The following is a 10,870-nucleotide window of genomic DNA, read 5'->3' as shown; positions in this document are numbered from 1 at the left end:
TCAGTAAAGCATGTTTTTAAAAAATTTTTAATTATTTTGGTGTTCTTGCATGATGAAATGCTCCACGTGGGAAGTAGTGTGGGATAGGAGTTAAGTTGGAAAGAGTACATTTCCTTTAGAAACATAAAAGCAAAAGAGGATATTGGGCATTCACTCCATGCACTAGAGACTGATGGGCAGAGCTGACACCATGTTGGCAGTCTCTCCTGTCCTCAGACTATGAGCTGCCTCTTCCAGCCTCCCCCTGGGAAAGGCTTTCCACCCGGTTAGTCGGGGTGCAAACACTTGGGGGGCACAGACCAGAGGGGCCACCCACAGAGGTGTGGGCGGGGTGTGCAGAAGTCACTGGGATGGACGGTGCAATGGCATGGGGCCAGTGACAGTGGGCACAGGTACCACCCCTTGCCCGAGGATTGAAGGCAACCAACCACTACTAGATCTAAAGAGAAAAAGCAGTGACACGCCTACGAGGGCAATTCCATAGCAAGGAGCCAGGGGAAAAAGAGCACCCCCACACCCCGCCAACCCGAAGCTCTGCCTCCTGCAGGGGATCTCCACCAGCAGAGCCTGCTGGAAGCTGGGGGGGTGAGGGGGCCTGTAGATGGCCCTGCATAGGTCAGCCTCTCAGGCATAAGCAGGTCAGCGGAGGGATATGGAAGAGCCAGTGGGAGACACACCCAGCACACACACCATACCCGAAGCTCCTAGAAGGTAGGGCCTAGGTTTTACTCCTTGTTATATTCAAAGGCCTGGCACATAGTTGCTACGTGGTATATCTGTTTCTGAACAAATGCATGAAGGAGAGAATGAGAGCGTGCACACATCCATGAAAACTATCAGTGCCATATGAAAAGTGAGTAGGAACGGGAGATGACAGTACTCCCAAACTAGAAATTTTCACAGGAAAGGGAAGGCTCTATGGACTGCTTAAGTGGAAAGGGCTTCGTGGAGAAAGTAGGAAAGCCAGATCTTAAAGGAAAGGCACGGATCGATCAGTGGGGACACCATTCCAGGTGGAGGAAACAGGACAAGCAAGAACCCAGAGCCATGTGTTGAGGAAACAGCAGCCCAGAGTGGGAGATTTGCACAGAGACCAGGACCTGCCATGGGGACCAAGTTCCAGAGGGCACAGGGTGGTGGCCCAGGAGCCTGTGATGTGCCCTGTGTGCTGCGGGCAGACTCAAAGACCTGGACAGCTGAGCACCCAGTAGTCAGACCAGGGAGGGGACAAACACCAGAGGTTCCAGATACACCTGAGCAATGGGAATGAGAAGGAGAGAGAGGCACCAAGTGAGAGAGAAGAGGAGGACTCAGTGCATTGCTTTGGCGGGGGATGGGAGTAGACCATGACCACGAGAGGCTGAGAGGCTGGGCGATGACTGAATTGGTGAGGGAGGACCTCGTCGGAGCTGTGCTCTCCCCGAGGGCCACCCTACCCACCAGTCATGTCTGCGGCCACCCATTACTGTTGCCACAAGAAAAATGAGGCAGCTGCCAGAGGACATTCCCCAGCCCTGCCACTAAAGTCCTCTCCTCAAACTTCGAAAGCTCCCAATGCCAGACTTCCAGGAGCTGTAGGGAGCAGGCAAGCTCAGTGGGGGGGAGGAGGGAAAGGCAGTGTGTCAGCCCCGCCCCACCTCCTTCAGGCCTCAAAATAGTACCTATGCCCTGGCCTGCAGGGGGATCCTAGCCCACACTCATCTCCCCATCTCCACTAGGATGACGTGGAGGGTTGGGTGGGAAGGCAGGCATCTCTGTCCTGGGGAGCCTGGCCCCCCAAGAAGGCCCACCGGTGCTGAAATTCAGAAGGATGGGCATGGTTGAAATCAGGAACTACTGTGCGTCCCGGTTGTGAAGGGCAGACCCATCTCCAGGCCTCCCTGGAGCTCCTCCCTTTGCCACTTGCTGCCCTGCTTGGTCACAGATTCCTGGTCACCTGGGCCTGTGTGGATGAGCACAAGGTGTGAGCTCGCAGGGAAGATTTCCCCTAGAGACCTCTGGGGCTCACTCTGGCCCTACTGCCATACCTTCAAAGACACAAAGTAAAAGAGAAAGAGAAAGACCTCAGCACTGAAATCTTTGTTGATTTTCTGAAACTGAGTGAAAGAGGAAAAAAATGAAGGCAAAGGGAAATTACGTCTGTAAGTGAAATGCTGCAATTTCTGTTTATTTGAGGCCAAAGTTTCTAAGCTCGTAACCAAGCACCTGGTTGTGCTGGCTCTGGGTGGGCACAGAACACTAGATGTCCAGGGTACAGCCCCAGGTCTCTTTTAGGACCCCAGGCTGGCCAAATACCTCCCACCTCCCCCTGCGTTCATGTCCTAGGCTGCTGGAACAAATGCCCACTGACATGGCAGCTTAAAACAATCATCACATGGTCTCACTCATATGTGGAACATAAGCAAGAGCACAGAGGACCACAGGGGAAGGGAAGGAAATCCAAAAGGGGAGAAATCAGAGAGGGAGAGGAACCATGAGAGGCTATGGACCCTGGGAAATGAACTGAGGGTCTCGGAGGGAAGGGGGTAACAGGGTGATGGGTATCAAGGAGGACACGTGTTGGGATGTGCACTAGTTGTTATACGTAACTAATGAATCGTTGAACACCGCATCAAAAACTAATGACGTATTATACCATGGCTAACTGAACATAATTAAAAAAAAAAAACAATAGAAATGTATTCTCTCATAGTTCTGGAGGGCAGACGTCTGAAATCGAGGTGTTGGCAGGGTCATGCTCCCTCTAGGGGCTTTGGGGAAGATTCCTTCCTTGCCCCTTCCAGCTTCTGGTGGTACCAGGCATCCCTGCCTTGGAGCTACACCCCTCCCATCTCTGCCTTTATCTTTATGTGGCCTCCTCCTAGTCTTTCTGTGTTTTCTCTCATGTTTGTTGCAAAGGTACTTGTCATTGGATTTCCAGCCCACTGGAGACTCCAGATGATCTTATCTCAGGATCCTTTAATTACATCTGGGAAGACCCTCTTTCCAAATAAGGTCACATTCCCAGTTCCAGGGGTTACAATGTGGACATACCTTTTTGGGTGCCATCATTCAACCCACTATACACCCCTCATCTTCATTCTCCCTCTGCCTCTGGATCCTTACACTGAACCTAGAAACATGGTCAAGTTGCCGCATCAAAAGAAAAACAAATTCTTTCTATCCCATTGCCCTTTCAAGCTGTGCCATCCTTCCTTTCATTCCTACGCTCAGCTACTGATCTCTCTAAAGTAATCTGTATTTGTTACCTCCATTTCTGAATTAACCACTGAATTTTTTCCTGCTTACCTTTTTAATCAGTTTCTTTTGAGCATAGAGAGAAGTGTAGAGAACAGTATGACTTTTTTTTTTTTTTGCATTTTTTTATGCAGAATTTATTCTGGGACCCTAAGTTTTTCTTTCTTCACTTTCTTCTGGGATATCTTTTTCTTCTCTGCAACCTCTTGTTCTGATTTAGGAACGGTCTGCACTTTTTCAGTAAGGACCAGCTCCATGTGGCAGGGAGAGCTCACATGAGGGTTAATCCGACCCCAAGCCCTGTAAGTTCTACGCCTCACCATGGGGCTTTGTTCACCTGGATTTGCTCGAAGACCAGAGAATCTACACCTAGCCCCTTGAGTTCAGCAGTACTCTCTGTATTTTTCAGCATGTGCAGTAACAATTCAGCACTCAATTTGGGCCACCGACCCTGTGTCCAGCCCCGCTGTTCAGCTGTGCACACCTTACCCACTCCACCATTGTCGCGACAGAATGGCACACACTGCTTCTGCGGAAGCAGAAGTGATGTCCTTCAGAGACCCGGTGGCCTTTCAGATACGCATACCCTTGATGGTCTGGGCAGTTTCACGTGTGTTCTTAAAGTGAACACGAAGATTTGAACCTTTTGGTTTGCATGATATTGCAAAAACCTTAGGGTTTTCTGGGTCAAGTGAACAGAGAGCCGTTTTCAGAGATCATCTCAGGCCACTCACAAGAGATGATTTTCTTCAATGTTTACATTTTTCGCCCACGTACATGTTTTTTTATGGTGAAAGGTGACACAAAGTTTGCCATTTTAATCATTTTTAAATGTGCAATTTAGGGGCACCTGGGTGGCTCAGTCGGTTAAGCAACTGCCTTCAGCTCAGATCATGGTCCCAGGGTCCTGGGATTGAGCCCCATGTGCCTGCTTCTCCCTCTCCCTCTGCCTCTGCCTCCTTCTATGCCTGGCCCTGCCTGTGCTCTGTCTCTCTCTCTTTCTCTGTCAAATAAATAAAACCTTAAAAAAATAAATGTACAATTCAGAGGCATTAATCATAAACATTACAGTATTCTGTAATTTGGTTTCGACCCTTACCATTGTCCTGTAAGCATTCTCTCAAGGATCAGCAGCTCCCATCCTCAGCCTTCTCTGCCCCTTTACCAAACTGGATATTGCTTATACCATCCCCATCTTAAAACTATTCCTCAGTTTCACAGACCCCTGTTCTTTTCCAGTTGGACTATTTCTCTAACTCCTTCCTCCCCTTCCCTAAATCAGCATTCTTCAAGGACTTGCCCAGTTCCCCTTACTTTTGATTGCTCCCTTAGAGACCTCTCATATTCTCATCCAGAGTTATGGCTCTGACCAAACCCTCGGTGCAGGCGACATGGGCTAAAAGCATAGCTAATAGTTTAATGCGGTGCTTGGGTAGCTCAGTTGGTTAAGCTTCCGACTCTTGATTTAGGTTGTGATCTCAGGTCCTGAGATGAGCCCCATGTCAGGCTCTGTGCTCAGCAGGGAGTCTGCTTGAGAGTCTTTCTCTCCCCCGCCCCACCCATGCACATTCTCTCTCTCAAAATAAATAAATAAATCTTAAAAAAATAAAAACTTAGCTAATAGTTTGAGCCTCTGAGTTGTAAGTACACGTATCCAGTTGCCTTCTATCTAAGCAACCCCACTTATCTATCCCCCAAACTTAGTATGTCCAAAAGGGGTTTCACGGTCCCTTCTTTTAAACTTGTGCTTCCTAGAGCGCAACATGGAGTCTCTCATGCCACACAGGGGCCTGTGTCCAGCAATGACGCAAGCAGTTAAGGTACTGGAGCCAGGGGACATCGCCGGCACCCACATCAGCTGACGCCCCAGAACTGATAAGGAGCAGAACCAGAAGAGGTCTCAGAGACCCCAAACTGATTCAATCCCTTTAAAAAGGGGAGGATTTGGGCAGCAAATCGTCAGACTCTCCAGACCTGACCCCTCTACCTCTGACCACTTCAAAAAGGCAAGTTCCACTGAAGGCTCTGCCTGACTGATCTCCGAACAGAACCGAAAGCCTTCCCTGCGCCAACATCAGAAGCAGTGGGTGCCAGAGCTGACCCGGACCGGACCAAGACCTCATCTCAGCTGCGCACCCCCGGAACTGACTTTGCGTTTGGTGCGTTCACTTCCCGCGCCCTTCTGTTAGCTTGTGTGTTGTGTGGCTTGTCTTCTGTCCTGCTGTGTGCCACGTAAGAAGCCAAGTTCAACCACATGGTGAATTGTCACTGAGTTTGGAATTCTGAACCCGCTTTAGAGTTGTGATTTAACTTTGCTTTATGATCGAATACAGCTGATATTGTGGAAACAAACAGCTCATGTGTGCGCCTTCATAGCGTGCTCATGACATGCTTCCTCCATGTTCTTCCTACCTCTGCACACGGCACTACCGTCCTCTCTGTGTGGAAATCTTGGCACCGCCTGTGGCTTCCATATGCCCTCTGATCCTGTAACTTCTGTTTCTACAGTAGCTCTTCTCCGCCCCCGTGCCATCTTTTCCATCCTGAAACTCTCCAATTGCTAATGCCTGCCTTCCTGCTTCAGCCTGGCAGACTTTAGAGGACCTCTCTCAGGTCTCCCTGCCTCCACTTGCTCTATATTCCATTCTGTTTCACATATTGTTAATAAATTGTTCTCCCTGAAACACAGTTCTGCTCCACGACCCCAAAAGCCCTTGGTAGCTCCCGCTGCTTTGAAAATAAAGCCAAAACCCCTCACATGAACCTTCAGTGCCCTCCCTAAAAACTGGCGCTGACCTCCTCCTGACTGCCACACCCCCTTCACTCCAGCCACACAGATGAACGGTCTGCCCTCTGGACACATCCCACACTTCCTTCCTTACCCCATTCAAAATATGGGTTTCACAGTCTTCTAAAAGACCTCTTTTCTTTCTGTTAAAATATGAGTAACAAAATAAGGGATACTGACGAAAGAGAAGACTGCCAAATTCCGCCAAATGGGATCACCCACCTCTTATTTCCTGTACGGAACAGAGAACACATCCCAGATTATTATCTGACAGGGTTACAAACAGAGCTTTGTTCGCTCATGGAATTCACCAACTTGGAGTGGAACCATCACCTTCTGAGGACCCAAACATTTTCTTGGTGACTCACCTGTTGGGGGGAGGAAAGCATCAACTTTCCTGCTCTGAATTTCTGTAACAGAAAAGGAACTCTGGGAGCAGATAAGATGGTAACAGAAACTATCACTGCAAACCTGAAATCTTGTGACTGAGAGTTTCAGGAAGCCAAATAACATTAGAGATGTGGTGCAAAAATTAAAAGAAAACCAGCCCACAGATATGCGTGGAGGTACAAAGAGAAGAGACTCTAAGATGCTCCCCTGGGTGCTCCCTCCTCGTGCCTTTCAATTCCCAAGCCCTTGGCCCAACCAAGAGATGGCATCAGAATGCTTTCATGAACCCCACGCATGCCTCACCAGTCCAGGCACACCAAAAGGGAAGAGGTTCTTTTGGAAAACCTAGGTGTGGCATCCTTTAATCCATATTAAAAGACCCAATTCGTGCATCCTTTGGTCTGTACAATATCTGAAATTTTAGATTCTTCTTTTAAATCCCTTGTCCATATAGTGCTATTTCTGTCCCTGTGGCCTTTGAGATGTTCAAAAGCAACTGAATCTTTGGCTTCTGAAGGTGCAAAAGCACTCTGAGCACTAAAATCCCTCCGAAACACAACCAAACACAAGTTTAGGGAATGGGATATTTTCTTAGCAGAGAATGGTACTCTGGCAATACAACCTGGGCTTGAATTCTGTGGTGGGAGCTACTAGTTGTGTTGCTCTGGGAAAAATTATTCACCACCACCCCCGGCCTCAGTTTCCTCATCCCTGAAATGGGATGAATCGGTTACTCTGCAGAATCCTAGGAGGATTAAAAATAACATGTCGAGGGTGTAGGGCAGGACCTGGCACTGAAAAAGTTCTCCTTAATAGTGAAATTATTTTTAACGGTGAGAATTTGGTTGGAAAAGAAGACGAGGTTAAGACACATGGGTTTTTTTCTTTAAAGAAAAAAAAAAGTAGTAGTAAATAAACTAAGATGTACCCTTCAGATTTGTGTCCATTTGACACGATTTATTTAGTCACACCTCCAGTATGATTCTGGCACTTATTACACTCGAAAGCAAAATCTTCCCATAATCTATTCTGTCATAGTTCTTCTGTCTATGCAAGAAACATTTCACTGTTTTTCCAAGACAGAGATTCCCAGGATATTATTCCCAGAACAGAGCCTAATTTTCAGGTGAGGATCCACCTCTCCCCGCTCTCCCCATCTCCCTGCTCTCCCCACCACCCCACTGCGCCCAACTCCCCTCCCAGCTTCCTCCCATCCCCTCATGCTGGCCCCTCCCTCCTTTAACTCCTGTGGGCTGGATGAGGGTTGGCCCCCACCTCCAGGGCTTGGGGAGTGGCCCAGAGGTAACCAATCAAAACATCATATTCTCTGGCCAGTCATTAGTTCAGAGATAAGCATGTGACCTAAATCTGAGTCCCTAGGGAATTGTGGGAGCCACTAGAAAAGATGCTCTCTTCCGCTTGCCTGTCAGCAAATCTGAGAGGATGTGAAGCAGAGGCCACTGAGGCGGTGTTACCATCTAGCCATAGTTAGGAAGTAGCACAAAGGCAGGTGGGCAATGGAGAGAAGGTTCAAAGCCCCAAGACAGAACGGGATTGGAGGGGAATAATCCAAATTATTGAAATGGCAGAAGGGACAATAATAAGACATTAAGGGGTGAAAGGGAAGAAATAAGAGGATATTAGAGAAAGAAAGAGTAGGGTGCCTGGGTAGCTCAGTCGGTTAGGCACCTGCCCTCTACTTGGACTGTGATCTCAGGGTCCTGGGATTGAGCTCCACATCAGGCTCCCTGCTGGGCGGGGAGCCTGCTTCTCCCTCTGCCTCGCCCCTGCCCAATTTGTGCTCGCTTGCTCTCATGCTCTCTCTCAAATAAATAAATTAAATCTTTAAAAAAGAAAAAGGAGTAGATGAAACAGGTAAACAGAAGGAAGAAAAGGACAAGAACAGCTTCTCCAGGCTTCTCTGAGTTTCAGCCATTTCTGTTCCTCCACCTCTTCTTCTCTTCACTTAGCTGTACTCATTTATTCAACTAAGAATGTGTATTACTTGAAGAGTAAAAAGGAGATAAAATAACCAAGTGTCCAGGCTTCAAGTGGGGTGAAGCTCACCAGGTGTGAAGGGCTCTTCCCAGGAGAGCCAGACACTCACCCTATCTTTAGGCAGAGGCATTAGCTGCAGTTCTCCTGTGGCACTAACCTGGACAGCAGCTGCCCAAGCCTAGGGATGTTCCAGAAGCTGCGCTTGGACTCAGAAACTATCCCTCTGCTGAAAAGGGACACATGGCATATGATGCCTTTCCTTGCCTTGAACAGGAGAGAGGTCACTCTCTCCTGTTCTCCTTCCAAGCAGACAGGCCATGCACTAAAGAACAGCCAGCTGCAGGGAAAGTCACAGTCCAAGAGCCAGGCATGCTAAGGGTTCCCTAGAAGCAGGGTAGAGAGTGTGGATGGTCTCATGAGCCCCTTTCTGGCCTCATTAGCACCTCCATCTCTTCTGGGAACCAGCACACTAAGATGAAAAGTCTTCACAAAAGTAGTTGTGCCCTTGGGAGGAAGACAGTTTTTGTTTGTTTGTTTTCAAGGCATTAAAGCTTTTTATTTTTCTTACTCTTTCCAAATGTACTATACCAAGTCTACCTTCTCCAGTGGGTAGTAGATCTCTTAATGGCAAATCAGCAGATCCATAATTTTCCAGTTGTTTTCAGATATTAAACCTCAGTTGAATTTAAAACATCCATTCCAATCTTGGTTCCATTCTCACATTCTTAGTTCCCCCCACCCTGTACAACCTGGAACCTGATTGACTGAAGGTCTAATTCTGGTCCACTTCCTGCCCCTGCTTTCTCCTTCCAGATGAGGTTCCTCTAGTTTGTTGGGCTAAGAGTTAAGAGAGGGAGAGGGCAAGTGTCTTACACAAACACTGCTGTAGGCTAGACTGACAGTTGATGCCCTCTGGGAGGTGGACTCCCAAACATTGGCCTCCTCTGGGGGATACGTGTGAATTCTTCAGAGGGACTTGCAGGGCAGGGATATGGTAAATCCAGGTTCAACACTTCCATGTTCTTCAGCTCCCATCACTGAATGTACAGCTATAGACTCTGAGCTAGAGCTCCCTGGGGAGTAGGAGAGAACTATCTTAGGATGGAAATGGAACAAATCCAACTACTTTCTAAGTAACAAGCACATGAGCCACAGAGAACTCATTCCCTAGCCTTGGCAAACTGGGTGTGTTCCAGCTTCTCCCTGCAACTCTTCTGTGTGCCTTCTCTTCTTTCTCCAAGACTCTTCTACGCTCCTAATAACATACTGGTAAATCAGCAAATCCTTTCTCAGTTGTCCAACTGGAGAACTACTTTCTACCCCAATCTTTATTAAAGATTTTCTCAGAATCCCCTTTGTAAGGGCTTACTTAAGCAGGGGGAGCCATATTGTTGCAGTGAACTTAGATTGACTCTGTCCCTCTACTTAAGCAGCAGAGCCATATTGTTGCAGTGAACTTAGATTGACCCTGCCCCTGCCAGAGGAACTTCCTTGCAAAGCCTAGATGAAGGGGCGGGTCAGGCCAGGTGAAGACAACCAATCAGAGGGGCACGCATATATCTACTAGGGTAAACTGAAATTCAATTGGCCGCCCGTGTGTAACCTAGCAGGTTTTTTTTGCTGTGGCAGATCTAGCATGACTGTGCAGTTTTCTCTGTGTATTGCAATCTCATTGGTTACCTGTGTATAGCCCAGCTAAAACTGCCTCTATAAAAGTTGGCTTGCGAGGCTAGTAGGGGAGTCTCTCGCAGTCTCGCCAGAGCAGTAAGAACTGTAAGAGCTGTCAGGAGGCTTGCCAGAGCAGCCTCCCTCCGGGGAGGGCCTTGCCAGTGCAGCCTCCCTCCGGGGAGTGGCCTTGCCAGAGCAACCTCCCTCCGGGGAGTGGCCTTGCCTGAGCAGCCTCCTTCCGGGGACTAAGAGCTGTCCTCTGTAGGAGCAGGAGCTGTGAGCCTCGTCGGGAGCGGCCTCGCCGGAGAAGCAAGAGCTGTGAGAGCTGTCAGCGAGAGCTGTCAGCTGTAGGAGCCATCGAGAGCTGTCAGTGGGAGCTGTCAGCTGTAGGAGCCGTCGAGGGCTGTCAGCGGGAGCTGTCAGCTGTAGGAGCCGTCGAGGGCTGTCAGCGGGAGCTGTCAGCTGTAGCAGTCGTCGAGGGCTGTCAGCGAGAGCTGACAGCTGTAGGAGTTGTCGAGGGCTGTCAGCGAGAGCTGTCAGCTGTAGGAGTTGTCGAGGGCTGTCAGCGAGAGCTGTCAGCGAGAGCTGTCAGCGAGAGCTGTCAGCGAGAGTTGACAGTGAGAGCTGACAGCTGTAGGAGTCGTCGAGAGCAGTAAGGGCTGTCAGTAAGAGCTGTCCGTAAGAGCTGTAAGAGTCGACGGGAGTGGCCTTGCCAGAGCAGCCTCCTTCTGGGGAGCAGCCTCGTCTGGGAAGCAGCCTCGTCGGCAGCAGCCTTGTCTGGGAAGCAGC

The 10,870-nt window shown here is 48.9% G+C and overlaps 1 pseudogene across 1 annotated transcript; it reads right to left on the bottom strand.

Moving 5' to 3' along the window:
- Positions 1–3,374: 3,374 nt before the first annotated feature.
- Positions 3,375–3,929, bottom strand: LOC308344287 (large ribosomal subunit protein uL22-like; annotated as a pseudogene). Its single transcript has one exon. The product of its transcript is annotated as a large ribosomal subunit protein uL22-like (transcript).
- Positions 3,930–10,870: the final 6,941 nt, after the last annotated feature.

This window comes from Martes martes (assembly GCF_963455335.1).
Source record: "Martes martes genome assembly, chromosome: 6".
Taxonomy (NCBI): Eukaryota; Metazoa; Chordata; class Mammalia; order Carnivora; family Mustelidae; genus Martes; species Martes martes.
The sequence above is the reverse complement of the archived record's forward strand: the minus strand, read 5'-3'. Positions and strand labels throughout refer to the sequence as shown.